The sequence below is a fragment of the Taudactylus pleione genome, unplaced genomic scaffold (assembly GCF_031769625.1).
Source record: "Taudactylus pleione unplaced genomic scaffold, aTauple2 ptg001573l, whole genome shotgun sequence".
Taxonomy (NCBI): Eukaryota; Metazoa; Chordata; class Amphibia; order Anura; family Myobatrachidae; genus Taudactylus; species Taudactylus pleione.
In genome coordinates, this window is record NW_028285970.1 from 4259480 (window position 1) to 4273982 (window position 14503).

The following is a 14503-nucleotide window of genomic DNA, read 5'->3' on the forward strand; positions in this document are numbered from 1 at the left end:
AAAAATTAAATTTAGAGATGCGATAATAGGTGTTAAAAGTCTGAAATTTACAGGTCTCTATTGCGAATAATGATACATATGCCCCATAAAGCAACTAAATTTTGCAATAAAAATGTGATAACACATATAATACATGTATAAAAAATACACATATAATACATATAATACATGTGTGTAAAAATAGAGACGCTATAAAAACAAGAATATGCCTTTAAATGTTATTTCATCGCAAAAACATCTTTGATACATATGCACCTTATACTGAAGGTTAAAAAGTTCCAGTCCAGTAGTTCAAAATCTGAGTGTTGTTTTCATGGCTTAATAGTACTTCAGTGGTAACTAATGTTAACATCTGTAGTAGGAATGGTGATGGAGTTTTCCTGTGGGTATACTGACCTCAGGTTCCTCTTGGTGTGTCGTTCTGCTTGTAGGGCTGTTATGCGATTTTGAAATGCAATAGTGGTCATCTCTGTTTGTTGTTGCTTGTAGTAGGTTGTGTGAAGAGATAAGTTGAGGGTGTTGCTCCAGGGTACAGTTGTGGATGATACTATGTTGCACATAGCAAGGTAGAAATTTGTATTGGCAATCATCAGAGATGTGCGGTTCAGTTCTCCAGAAATCCGAATCAACCTGAATTTTGTGAATCCGGGTGAATCCGAGTCGTGGTTCTGATCTCCTGAGGGGATTCCGATAAATGAGGTCCTGATCTTTTCGTGTTTCGGAATTCGGATTTTAAATACGAGTTTTGGGTTTTGAATTGCAAAAATAACTTGATTTTAGCAGTTTTTAAAAAGTTTTAATATATACAGTATATATATATTTTTTGGAAAATCCAGATCCAAAACCAAAACACAAAAATGAATCCAGATCCAAAACCAAAACATAACTCTAGTTATCATTGTAGGGATGTCTTTGTTCTAGGAAGATGAAACTTTTCCGCTGCTGTATTACCCTTAAGTTTATGGTTCTTTGTCTATCAGTTGGCTAGGACTGATAGTGCCATGTGATTATAGTCTAAAGAGAGAACAGCTCTTTTGTTGTTTGATTTGCTTTTCTTGTGTTTCTAGCTCTTTTGTTGGTTTACTGCTTTGTATTCTATTGATAAAGATTTTAATGTAAATAGCTCTAATGGTACTATGTATGTTTATCTTTTTATCTGTTATGTCTACAGATATTAAATGACTATAGTTGTAACTTGTAACGAGCAACCTATAGCTCTTTTCTAGTCTGTAGCTCTTCTGAATGTTTATGGAGCTATTATATTGGTAGTTAAATTAAATCTGACAACTATAATACTGCTGTGCTTATTTATAATTGCTGTTTACATAAACATAGAGCTTTGTACATTCAAATAGCTGTAAGAGATTTTATAATGGATATTTATTGGTTATTAACAATTTAAAACAAATTATACGAATTATACTTAAATGCAGCAATAACTGTGACACTGATGTTTTCACTCAACATCCTATAACTGGCAGAAACAGCTCTCACAGACTAATCGGAAATTACTCTGGAGCTAAAGAGTGAGTGTCATTTTTAGTAGTGGTCAATACCGACATGCCAAAGGACGCCAACCTGAATGAGGTAAGTCCGGCACCTCATTAGCGTTAGCCGCAGGGGGGGAGGCTAAGGGGGTTAGGGTTAGATTTGGGGGGAGTTTAGCTTTAGGCATCTCTATGGGGGAGGGTTAGGCACCCCCCAGGAGGGTTAAGTTTGTGGTGCGGTAAGGGGAGGTTAGGGTTAGGCACGCCCAGAGGGAGGTTAGGGCTAGGCACTAGGGGGGAGGTTAGGGTTGGGCACCACTAAGGGAGGGTTAGGGTTAGGGGGGGAGTAGGGTAGGGATAGGGTACTTACCTGCCTTGTCGGGATCTTCTCCCTTCGGGCTGCCGGCATCGGGATATGAACCAGCGGCTATTCAGCCGCCGGGACTTCATACCTGTTCTGTCAATATCTTCTAGGATTTATAGAAAGCAGAAATGTTCTTTCATGACTTTCAAACTTGAATAGTTGTTGTGCAGTATCTGGAAGACACTGGTCACTTCTAACAAAAGAAAATATTTTACTAGCTTTCAGCTTGCCATTGGTCTGGTATATATCTATTATTTCCCCATAAATAAAGATGATTACAACTTATGTATTTGAATATAAAAATCTTAATTTGCATCTGAAGCGGGCCGAGAGCCCCCTAAAGACATCACAGGACTCACACATGATCCAAATAACCAAAATGATTTGAACACCTTAGCAGTACAAAAAAAATCATATTTGAAGTTTATCTTATATACAGTGGCGTCCCTCCCCACGGTGGCACCAGGTGCGGGGAGGGCGGTAGTACGCACAGCGAAGCTGAGCGCTAGGGAAAAAAGGGGTGTGTCCTTGTGGGTAGGGGGTGTGGCCTCACGGCTGAACCCCCATTGTAATCACTTCAGGGGGGTCCAGGAGGTGCGGACTGTCCCTGGGGACCACTCTGTGTCCAGTGCCGGCTCCCTCACTATGGGGTAGATTTACTAAACTCTGGAAAGTGATACATTGGAGAGTGATAAACTGCCAGCTAGTCAGCTCCTAACTGTCATGTCACAGGCTGTTTAAAAAATGACAGGAGCTGATTGGTTGTTAGTTTATCACTTTCCAGAGCTTAACACATCTGTCCCACAGGAGCCAGGTTCTGCACATAATGCTACGGTGCAGCACCCGGTTCATGTCTCTGAGGAGGAGTGGGCACTTTGGTGTCATCCCTCGGCGGGTGACACCTAGGTGCATCCCACACCTCACTTGTAATGCCACCGCTTATATAAAGTACATGTATGAAAATCACAGCAAACTGACATTTTACTATAAGATAAATAAAAAAAAACTTTTGCATTGCACCTTGCACAATTTCCTGAACATTAACCTTTTGGTGCTAAGGACAATATACAAATGTACGCCTTGCATTTAGTATCACTTTTAATCGGGATACATTAAATACTGTACATTTTCTGATACTTGTTAAGTTTCTGTCTCTTGTAACTGTGGATTCTAAGATTGGTATAATGACAAACTATTACTATGGTGATATGAATGCTTTTTAAATAAGATGTATTCCCCACTCCTCATTCTAGGTACTTTAGATTGCTAATTGTGTTTAAATAAATTAATACAGTCTTATAATTGACATTTCTTAACCAAAGCCATACCCAATCTTTAAAAAACCATGTAGGGCCTTAATTGTACACAGGCTACATTCGTAATGTGGATGGATTTACTAATGAATACTAATGGGACTGTATGTATGTCTTCATGCATTCGCAACACCCCACTTCTTCCATGTACGAAAGCAACTGTCACCATTAGTATCAGCACTTACACCTACCCCATGCTATGTGTAAACATTCTGTTTAAAATAGGCATCTCCTCGGTATATGCATGACTCAGAATAGGATGCAACTTTGGCTACGTGCCCATGACACACCCATGAGAGTTGACACCCAGAAATGCCCATTTCATGTACGTTGTGAGATGGAGATAGTATCTCTGGTTGATTCAAAGTTGCGTATGTTTGCTAAGGCGCTTGCGCAGTTTTCTAAAACACACTAGATGCGACCACATACGGACCTGCATCTCTGAAACAGGCCCTTATTGTTCATATTAAAATAACGGGGCCGATACTGTCTCTCAAGGCAGGGCTGCGGAGCAGGCTACTGGAGGGACAGGTGGTTGAGGAGAGAAGCTGTGGGGTGTAGGGGCATTACTGTGTCTGGCATAATGTATAATAGGCATTACTGTGTATGGCATAATGTAAAAGGGTATTACTGTGTGTGTCATAATGGTTTAAGGGGCATTACTGTGTGGCATAATGATGTATGGGGCATTACTGTGTGTGGCATAATGGTGTATGGGGCATTACTGTATGTGGCATAATAAGGGGGGGAGCAAATTACTGTTGCCCCGGGTGACAAAAATCCTAATTTTGGCCCTGGCTACTCTCTAGATGCTGAGTAGACTGAGCAGTTAGAGAATGTATAAAATGATTTGGACCATACAGGAAATCCTGCAGTTTGGATCTGAGCACTGTATCTGATGTGTGTACAATTGCAAACCACTGGTTAAACCACTGCTTAGTCAATTCCTCCCTCTCCCGATACATTTCTCTCGGCACTCTGAACCTAGTTTAAACACCACTTCTACTTTAATTGTATTTTGTTCATTAAATCCTAAAAAAATTAATTGTTAAATGTCTTCAGCGCATAACCATTATTCCTCTGCCGATAGGAGTTTTAGATTCAGAACATTAGTGTAACAATTTCATTCCCACAATGTGAACTACAGCACTGCAATAATGCTTTTCATCCCAAGTAATATTTTGTAATTCTAGACAGGATGACAGTTCTGGAGATGAGAAGCATAATGTATTCTTGTAGTGTTTTATTGCCCATAACTCCACTTGAACATGAGCAAAGGTATTGAACCATAAGAGGTTCAACAGTTATGCTCAAGTTTCACAAGTCTTATATACAAGACTATCACAGTATGTCTCTCTGACTATCCTTGTACAAGTTTAAAGACATTTGTCTTACATATCACTGCAACTGTAGAGGTTTATCACAAAAGTCACAAACTTGCTATAAACCAAACATTCTCAACCATAAAAAAAAAAATTCTCTCCCTTTCATTCTGTTCTTGAGATGCTAGCTTGCTTTATATCCCTATAATAAAGAATAATATTTGCTGATAATATTTGTTGTTCAAGCAGTTTTGGCAACGCAGAGAGCAATTTCTCATCTTTTAGTACAGATATAAAGCATTATGGAAACTTTCCGGTTTAAGTCAAAGGGTCACTAAACAATTCAAAATGTACATATACAATTATAACCAAATTGTTACATTTCTTTGTGACTAAAATTAATCTATACATATACTGTCATCACCAGGCCACAAATAACAGTTTGCTTGAACTGTTAACATTTCCTATGAGTACATTATTAAATGGCAATTAATGTTGGACTTAAAAACGTGTAAATATAAAAACATATAGGTTTGTCACAGCAAATGATATTATTTATAACATACTAGTATTTGGAATTATGAGTGAATTACTTGTGTCAGATTTTATCAAAACATACACTGGCAGATGCCAGGAACTCTAAACGCTAGTATCTGTTATATTCTGTGCTGAGTGTAGGACTTCCTAGCCAGATTCTTAGCTCTTTTTCAATGTATGAAATTAAAAGATTCAAAGTGAAAATAGTTTTACTATTTACTTTGATGTAGTAATAGTTTAATAACAGTTATAATTTAAAAACTGTTGTTTTCATTCTTATTTTTTCTGAAATTATGAATATTTTGTTTGCCTGAAATACCTGTGAAAATTATTTTAGATGTTGATGTAATCAACATCTTACTTTATTTATGTATTTATGTATGTATGTATGTATGTATGTATGTATTTATGTATGTATGTATGTATGAATGGCCAAACTCTGAAGCTTTGAAAATAAATGTAGTCACTCAATGAGGCATATGAGCTTTCTTCGTTACTGCCAATGTTGTACCACACTACTTTACCTCTTCCATTCCAAAACAATATTTTTGTTAGCGTTGGCTGCTCTCAAAAGCAATCTAACACCACCTTTACATTTGGTAGATGTGGTTGGACCTCTGTGAGATCATCACCAGGGTGGGTGGCAGCATGCTATCTTTATGGTCTTAACATTTTTCATTCTTCTAAAAAACAAAACCTTACATTGAAATAGACCCTTTTGTTGTACAAAATGCTATCAGTTTTTTCACTTTACCTGTCAGTGGCACTTGCCAGCCACCTTTTGTTACATCTTGTGTAGGTAAGACCAGGATGCCCCAATCTTTCAATTAGTTTAGGAACCTTAAGCATCAAATGTAGAAAATGAAATCACTTATTTAAAGTCATAACTGAAGTGTAAGTTCTCATGTGGTTTCTGAAACTGCACCAAGGGATTTTACCAATCTCTATGAGACACTTCAACATCCTTCGTTTCTTGTACAACCACCATAGGACATTGGTGTAAGAATTGTCCAATGCCTGTTCATCATCCCCAAGAGTGAGTTTGCAATTTCTTAATCAAAAATGCTAAGTTACACCACGGTGTGCTCTATATTGGAACACAACTGAGGTTCAAGAAGCACCAGAACCACATATTACCAAATTATACTTACTTTGAGGAACCCTATTGGAAGGTTATTGCTGTTCTTGGCTGCACACTTGAACTGTCATCCCCAAGATATCTACTGGCACAAGTCATTTGTATGACTTCATCATTCTGTTTTATGTGCTTTTTCACTGCCGGCATTATCACAGCTATCCTTTCTTTCATTTGGGAGGACTGCTCAATTACTCTTTTTTAGGGGTTGGCTTGTCCCTTCTATGTCTCTTCTATGTCTCTTTTGCTATATCGAACAGTCCCTCCAAATATCATTTGTATGAAATTATAATGTGAAAAACTGATTAGGACATTAGGAAAGCAACCAATCAGCTTCTAGATGTCATTTATGTAGTACAGTCTTAGAAATGACAGTTAGTATCTGATTGGTGGTTATGGGAAAGTATGATCTCAATTGAAGTGTTATGCAACAGTATAGCCTATGGTTACATATAACATAGACCATTATGAATAAAATATACTCGTAACCTTGGGCATATATTTCCATAAGTTAATTTCTACAATGGATAAAGGAATCAAGGGACTATGAAAATATAACACTTAGTATTAGACTGGCACTCTGGACATGGATCACAATATTATGTTGCATCTCTATGTACCCATAGCCACAAAAATCTTTATAAAATCTGCTCAGAGGATTTTTATGTAATATACCTTCCCTGGATTTTCTGGGTAATGCTGCTTGTGTTATGGTTCATCTCACCTCATTTGAGATCAGTGCCTCCACCCAAACCTTGACACATGGCTATCTTGGGATAATGTCTGGGATCACGAACATCAGGGAGAGATTTAGGTAACCCTCTGCCCTGCCACTTATTAAGACCACAAAAGTAACAGTAATGGATCATAATGTTTTGTTGCAAAAGCCGCCAAGGCCATGTTATGACCATGAGTAAGGCTTAACACCATTCTCGTCTATGGTTTAGAAATTTAAATCTATTCCATTATCTTTCACATGGTGCTGCAAATCCTGTTTTATATAAACCTAGTTGAAGTACCTGGCATTACCCGGGTTTAAATCTTCAAGTTATTAAGTTAGGCATTCCAGGCCAATTGCCACCCTTCTGTGAAGTTTTCATCTAAATCCATCCATTGGAAGACCCAGAACAGGCTCCCCGGGTCAAAGTTCTACCCAGTGGACACCAACGGGAGTTTCGACTGGAAACTAATAACTAAGTTATTAAGTTAGACATCCTAGACCAATTGCCAGGCATCCCAGACCAATTGCCATCCCTCCGTGAAATGTTCATCCAAATCTATCTAGTGGAAAACCTAGAACAGACTCACTGGGTCAAATTTCTGCTCAGCGTATACCAACGGGGGGTCCGACTGGAACCTCAAGCCCCTAGTATGTCTTCTGGGATCCAATATTACCACTCTGCGAAGTTTTTATCCAAATCCATCCAGTGGAAGGCTCAGAGCAGGCTCCCCGAGTCAAAGTTCTGCCCAGTTTACACCAACTGCAGGTCCTACCCTAACCCAGCTAAAACCTGGCCAGGAACCAACTGGACCACTTCGCGTTGGTTTCATCTCAGTCGGTGCAATGGTGTCTGAATGCATAACTGGACAGACCAACAAAAAGACCAATGAATTTATATATAAGGAAAAAAAACCTAAGATTGGAATCTACTAGTTTAAAGGTTTATGACTTTACATTTCTCAGTAGTGAGTGAAATCCAGAACCTTCCCAGATTTTCATGCCTACTTAAAAACTCCAAGGCTAGACAAGGAACATTGACCCCTTGGGTAGATGGTGGCATATTTCAACAGAGTAGTCTGTAATGGAAACACAGTCAAGCAACAACTTTTCCAACATCTACTTTTATTAATTAGGTTGCATTACAAATAACTAGGGGTGTGCACCGGCCACTTTTCGTGTTTTGTGTTTTGGTTTTGGACCTGGATCTTTCTTCGTGTTTTGGATCTGGATTGGATTTGCCAAAACCACCCTTCAGTGTTTTGGGTTCTGGATTTTGTGTTTTGGATCTGTATTTTTTTGGAAAAAAGCATAAAAACAGCTAAAATCACAAAATGTTGGATTCTTTTTGTTCCTATGCTATTATTAACCTCGATAACATTAATTTCCACTAATTTCCAGTGTATTCTGAACACCTCACACCTTACAACATTGTTTTTAGGAAAAAAGGTTTCACCGAGGTAGCTGGATGACTATGCTAAGCGACACAAATGGGCACACTCTAACAAACCAATCATTTCAGCGACAGGGTCTGCCACACGATTGTGGCTGAAATTATTGGTTCATTTGGGCCCCCACAAAACAAGCTGGCAATTAATCTGTCCCTGCACAAACGGGCTCTATAGAGTCAAGATGTCGTCCTCATCCACCGATTCCTCACCCTCTTCAGTGTTGTCCTCATCCTCAGAGAATATTAGTTCATCCCCGCTGGAATCCACCACCACAGGTCCCTCTGTACTTTATGGAGGCTGGTCTTCCTGGAAGAATTCATAATTAATTTTGATGAACATCATCTTCTCCACATTTTGTGAAAGCAACTTCCTACAACTTTTGCTGACAAGGTTACCGGCTGCACTAAAAACTCTTTTGGAGTACACACTGGAGGGGGGGCAACTTAGGTAAAATAGAGCCAGCTTGTACAGGGACCTCCAAATTGCCTCTTTTTCCTGCCAGTACAGGAAAATGCCTACTTGGATGCTGTCACCGATGTAATCCTCCACCATTCTGTCAATGGAGACAGTATCATATGCAGTGACAGTAGACATGTCAGAAATTGTTGGCAGGTCCTTCAGTCCGGACCAGATGTCCAAACCGGCCCTTGACTTATGACACAGGCGCACGCTTGGCACTGCTACTTTGTTGATGCACATGCGGCTAAGGCACACAAACACAGAAAAATATATATTTTTTATTTTTTTGTGCACTTTGGGGGTTACACCACCCTTCAACAGATGAGCCAGCCGGCCCTTGACTTATGACACAGGCGCACAAACATAAAAAAAGAGGGGTTTTTTTGCACTTGGGGGGGAGCACCCCTGATGGAAAGAGCACCCCCTGGAAATACTACAGCACCCCTTTAGGACTACAGCCTATATGGCACACTGCACACAAGTCACAAATACAGAAAAAAAAATTCTGGCACTTTGGGGGTTACACCACCCTGCAACTGATGAGCCAGCCGGCCCTTGACTTATGACACAGGCGCACGCTTGACGCTGCTACTTTGTTGATGCATGAGCGGCTAATGCGCACACAAGTCACAAACACCGAAAATTTTTCTTTTTTATTTTTTGGAGCACTTTGGTATTACACCACCCTTCAACAGACGAGCCAGCCGGCCCTTGGCTTATATACAGGCACATGCTTGGCGCTGCTACTTTGTTGATGCACATGCAGCTACTGCGCACACAAGTCACAAATACAGAAAAAAAAATATTTTTTATTTTTTGGAGCACTTTGGGGTTACACCACTCTTCAACAGATGAGCCAGCCGGCCCTTGATTTAAGACACAGGCACACGCTTGGCGCTGCTACTTTGTTGATGCACGTAGGGCTACAACGCACACAAACAGAAAAAAAAAATTGTTTTTTTGCACTTGGGGGGAGCACCCCTGATGGACAGGGCACCCCCTGGGCAACACTACAGCACCCCTTTAGGACTACAGCCTTTATGGGATACTGCACAACACAGCCCAGCCAGCCCTTATGGACTTTGGAGTGGACACAGCCCCTATGGACAACAGCAGCACAACACAGCCCAGCCAGCCCCTATGGACTTTGGAGTGGACATAGCCCTTATGGACAACAGCAGCACAACTCCGACCCTCCCTCTTCACTGTCCACAGCCAGAGTGAAAAATGGCGCCGACGCGGGGACCTTTTATAGCATCCAAAACCCGCGAGATCCTACTGCAGGATGATGACGTTTTGCCTCGATTTCAGGTCCGATTCAGGTGGGAAAACCCGAGCCTGACTCGGTTCCCGCCTCAGATCGGGGGGGATTCGGGGGGATTTGGAATTCAGAAATCCAAACCCGCTCATCCCTACAAATAACCAAGTAAAATAAAAAAAATATATAATTGCTAATCATGTATAGCTCTAACCGTGCATTCATTAATCTAGGGCCTATGCAGTGCCATGAATATAAACAGTCCTTATCGCCATGGACAGTTTCATTAAAAAAAAAAATTCCCCTTTAATGCATTTAAGATAACTCGCAGGTACAGCGGTGGTGATATCAAAATGAATAGATTGTCAGTATGTAGCGCTGAGAATTTTTTCTGTTTTTTTTCGCAAGGATGTGTAGTATTCCTCCCTCTAGAAACACATTGCATGTTCTTAATACCACGATACATAATTCCTTGTGTAAATTTCTTCTTGCAATCTCTATAAGGAATATTTATTTGTGACTAGCAATAATATAAAAAAAAGTTACCCGTATGATAAGATATTATTCCAGCAAACAAATAGTCAATGCAAAAAACACCTTCAACACGTTATTGCTTATCTTGTTTCATAAAACAGGTGCATAGCCGCACCATAAAGCCACAATCTTTAAAGAATGATGAATACAGCTGTCAATCATAGTAAAATAAATCCTAACTTTCTTTATTCCATAGAAGGTGCCTAACCGCACCGAAGAAATCCACAGTATTAAAAACAATGATGAATACATCTGTCCATCTCAGCAAGCGAATGCAAGTTTGCTTACCTTACCTTGGGAGTGACGAGCTTAAGATCTGAAACTGGCAAGTATGTTATAAGCCCGGGAGCTCGGTTTCCTCAGCCGTTACTTACCTCCGTTGTCTGATTAAGGTGTGTTAGGAATACTTAATCCCATAGAAAGATGACCACCTGCTGGCTGCCAACGCATTTTAATCCTACCGGGTTTTGGTTAGGATTTCTCTTTTATTCTTCCACAGTTCCAATACATACATTGTTGGCGCTTTTTAAAATAACATTCCTGTTATCATTTAAAGATATATAAATACGTATTTGTATTTGTACAAATATTCTAGGATATAAGATTTTCTCTTAAAAAAATATTTTATAAAGAAAACACAAAAGTTGATAATGAAAATAACATCAGTACAAAAGTAGGAAAGTTTTGTAAGAAGTCAGCTTTTAACCCTTTACATACAAGGGGATGTTTTGTGGTAACCTATGGTAAATTGGTAATGGAGGATTTAAAAATAATGATCAAGCATGCGCACAAGGCCAGATGGACACCGGTAAGTATCACCCCTACTTCAGAAGTTTAATTAATAAATATCTACCGTCACAATACCTGTCCGGCCTACGATGATGAATAGACCCCTAAATCTTAGGGTAAAAATAAAGTCAACCATTATTCATATATTTCATGCAAAAGCAGGTAATCTTTTCCCTTCATGTATTTTTTTTTTATTGCAAAATAGCAATTTGTTCCTAGCTCTATGGGGCATATTTATCACAATCCACATTTTTAATGCGGATGTGCAAAATATTTTTATATCTTAAAATGTTATTGAATAATCAGAAAAAAACATACATAAGTGATAGAAGATTAATCACAATAAGAGAGTAGGGGGTACATTTACTAAGGTTCGATTTGGCATTTTGAGTGATTTGGGGTGCGATTTTCATTTCAGTTTGTATTCGATTTTGCTTTTGGGTATTTACTAAAGGCCAAATCGAATGTAAAATCGAATTTCAAATAGAATTTTAGTCAAATCGACCTCAAATCGAACATCGGTAAAACATTGGTACTTTTACATAGCCCAACACAAAAAACCCTTATTTACTATCATTCGATTTGAAATCGTCCTCAAAATCGGACTTCAAATTGAACTTCAAATCACCAAATTAATAGACCTACTTCATGCTTTCGATTTGAGCATGAGCAGGTCGGATTGACACGGATACATGCAGACATCAGTGAGATGCCTGCATGTATCTGACTGTAAAAAGTAAATAAAGAGTTAAATGTTTAAAAAAATGTACGTGAGGTTCCCCCCCCCCAAAACAGAACCAGCCCTGGACTTTGCAAACCTAGGTCTGGTTGACTAAGTACAGGGTCTCCCTCTACTTAGTTCAACCATCACTGGGCTATGGGAACCAGGGCTGGCTCTGGAATTACAGGGAAAAATTTGTGTAGGGTCTTCCTGTAATTCACAAAACCACCACTGGCTCCCATAGCCCAATGCTGGTTGAACTAAATAGAGGGAGACCCTACGTAATTTTTTCCCTGTACTTAGTCAACCAGACCTGGATTTGCAAAGTCCGGGGCTGTTTCTGTTTAGGGGGGACCTCACGTCTTTTTTTTACTTTTAACTATTTGGTTGCTTGTTACAGTCAGATACATGCAGGCATCTCACTGATGTCTGCATGTATCTGTGTGAGAACGAACTGCTCATGCTGAAAGTGAAAGCATGTAGCAGTTCTATGCTGTCAGGGATTTGCAGTTAGTTTTGAAGTGTGATTTGCCATTCGATTTGTACGTGAACATGCCAAATGGAACAGCAAATCACTGTTCAAAACCCGACTCAAATCAAATTAAATTTGTTTTGCAAATCACAAAACAAATCGAATAATAGTAAATCTGGCAAAATCACTGGTTTTGCAACATTCGATTTGAGTCGGTTTAAGAAGAGCTAAATCACTCTTCAAATCAACCTGCAAATCAACCTTTGATAACTTTGGCGGTAGATTTCTGCATGTGTGGGACACCAGGAATGGGACCACAGGAGAAAAAAAATGCCATTATAATTGTCAGGGAAAAATGAGGGAGAGAGGAAGTAGGAAGGCGTGGGTATGAAAAAGTGTGCATGTCAGGATGAAATATCAGGGTTGGGGCACACAGGGGATGGAGAGGTGTGCCTGTTAGAGTGACATTATATACAGGCAATTAAGGTTTAGCGAAACCAGGAGAAGTAGTAATAAGGGTAAAAATATAGCAAATACAGTGGAGGCTGAGTAAATCATTTCAACAGCTAAACAGAAATACAGATAGTGGTCCAAGTGCTTGTATTTATATATAGACTAGCCGCAGGGGTTGAGAACAGTACTGACAGAGAGACGTGGAAAGCTGCTGAAAATGATGTAATTACAATGGGCAGCCACCAGAGGGAGCTTCATGCACAGGAATAAAGGCTAATAATCTTATTAATTCAATTCTACCATTTAGTGCCAGGAGCAATCATACAAAACAAAAGGAATTGCCCACCAAATTCCTATTTCAAGAGCAAACCGTGTCAGCACTATAGTAAAAATAGAGAGAGCAGTTAAGGCAGAATGATTACCATAGAGAGCAAAGGGACTATAACCAAGGGAAAAGGAAGACCTAACACTGAAAGGGAGCTCACTAACTCCATAGAGACTCACCATCACAGCACAGGATAGAGGTAGGGTGGGAATTCTGCCTGGTTCTAGGGCCAGGGAGCAGTAGCTCAACCCGGAGGCACTGGTTGCGATCCAACCGCTTGTGATGATTGTGTTTTAAGATTCTTTATAAGTATGTCATCACTAAATTTCTTTATGCAATGAGCACTATAGAACAGCCAATTCAATCAGGAATGGTAATTAAATAAATGTCAAACACCTGTCTCCAATAGAGATCATTAGCCCTCTATCTGAATGCACCTGCTTCTTGAGAAACGCGCTTGAAGGTATAGGTGCTGTCCCTGCTGCACTGTGCTATAGTTTCCCCCACTGCCCTTTGGATAAAATTCTTGCTTGGGATTTCAATTAACATGGACTTACAATCCTTTTGTATGACCCACCTGAGTTTGGCCTGATTCATTTACCTTGCTGCCACATGCCAGCCGGAACATTGTGATCCTGTTCCAGTTTACCAGCTACTCTATGATCGGCCAACCCGTGAGTGAGACTCCCTTTCACAGTGTGACCATTGCTGGAACTTCTACTTACTGCCAGTGGTACTGTCGAAACTGGATTATTGGCTGAGACAAGATCAGTTTAAAATTGAATCGCAGCGACACCATCTTGCGACTGGCCGCAAGACGCCATTTTGCAAATGGCTGCCTAAGCGCCATTTTAGATAAACTCACACTTTAGTACATGTGGTGATAATACTATTAGCATCATGCGATTGCATCCGTGACATCGCCATAAGTTACAGCGTTTCACCAAAAGCCCATTTCATGACTTTACATAGTTTGGGTGTTCTGGATAAAGTGCATATTATTATATATTGCATTAGCTAGAACAGAGCAAATGGTCACGTGATAACTAGCCTGTGCAGATAAGCTTCCTGGATAAAGTCTGCTCTCACTCCTGGTGGCCCGGCTAGAATACACACCTTACATTAACAGGCTTCCTGCAATCAAATAACTTCAAAGCCAAGAGTG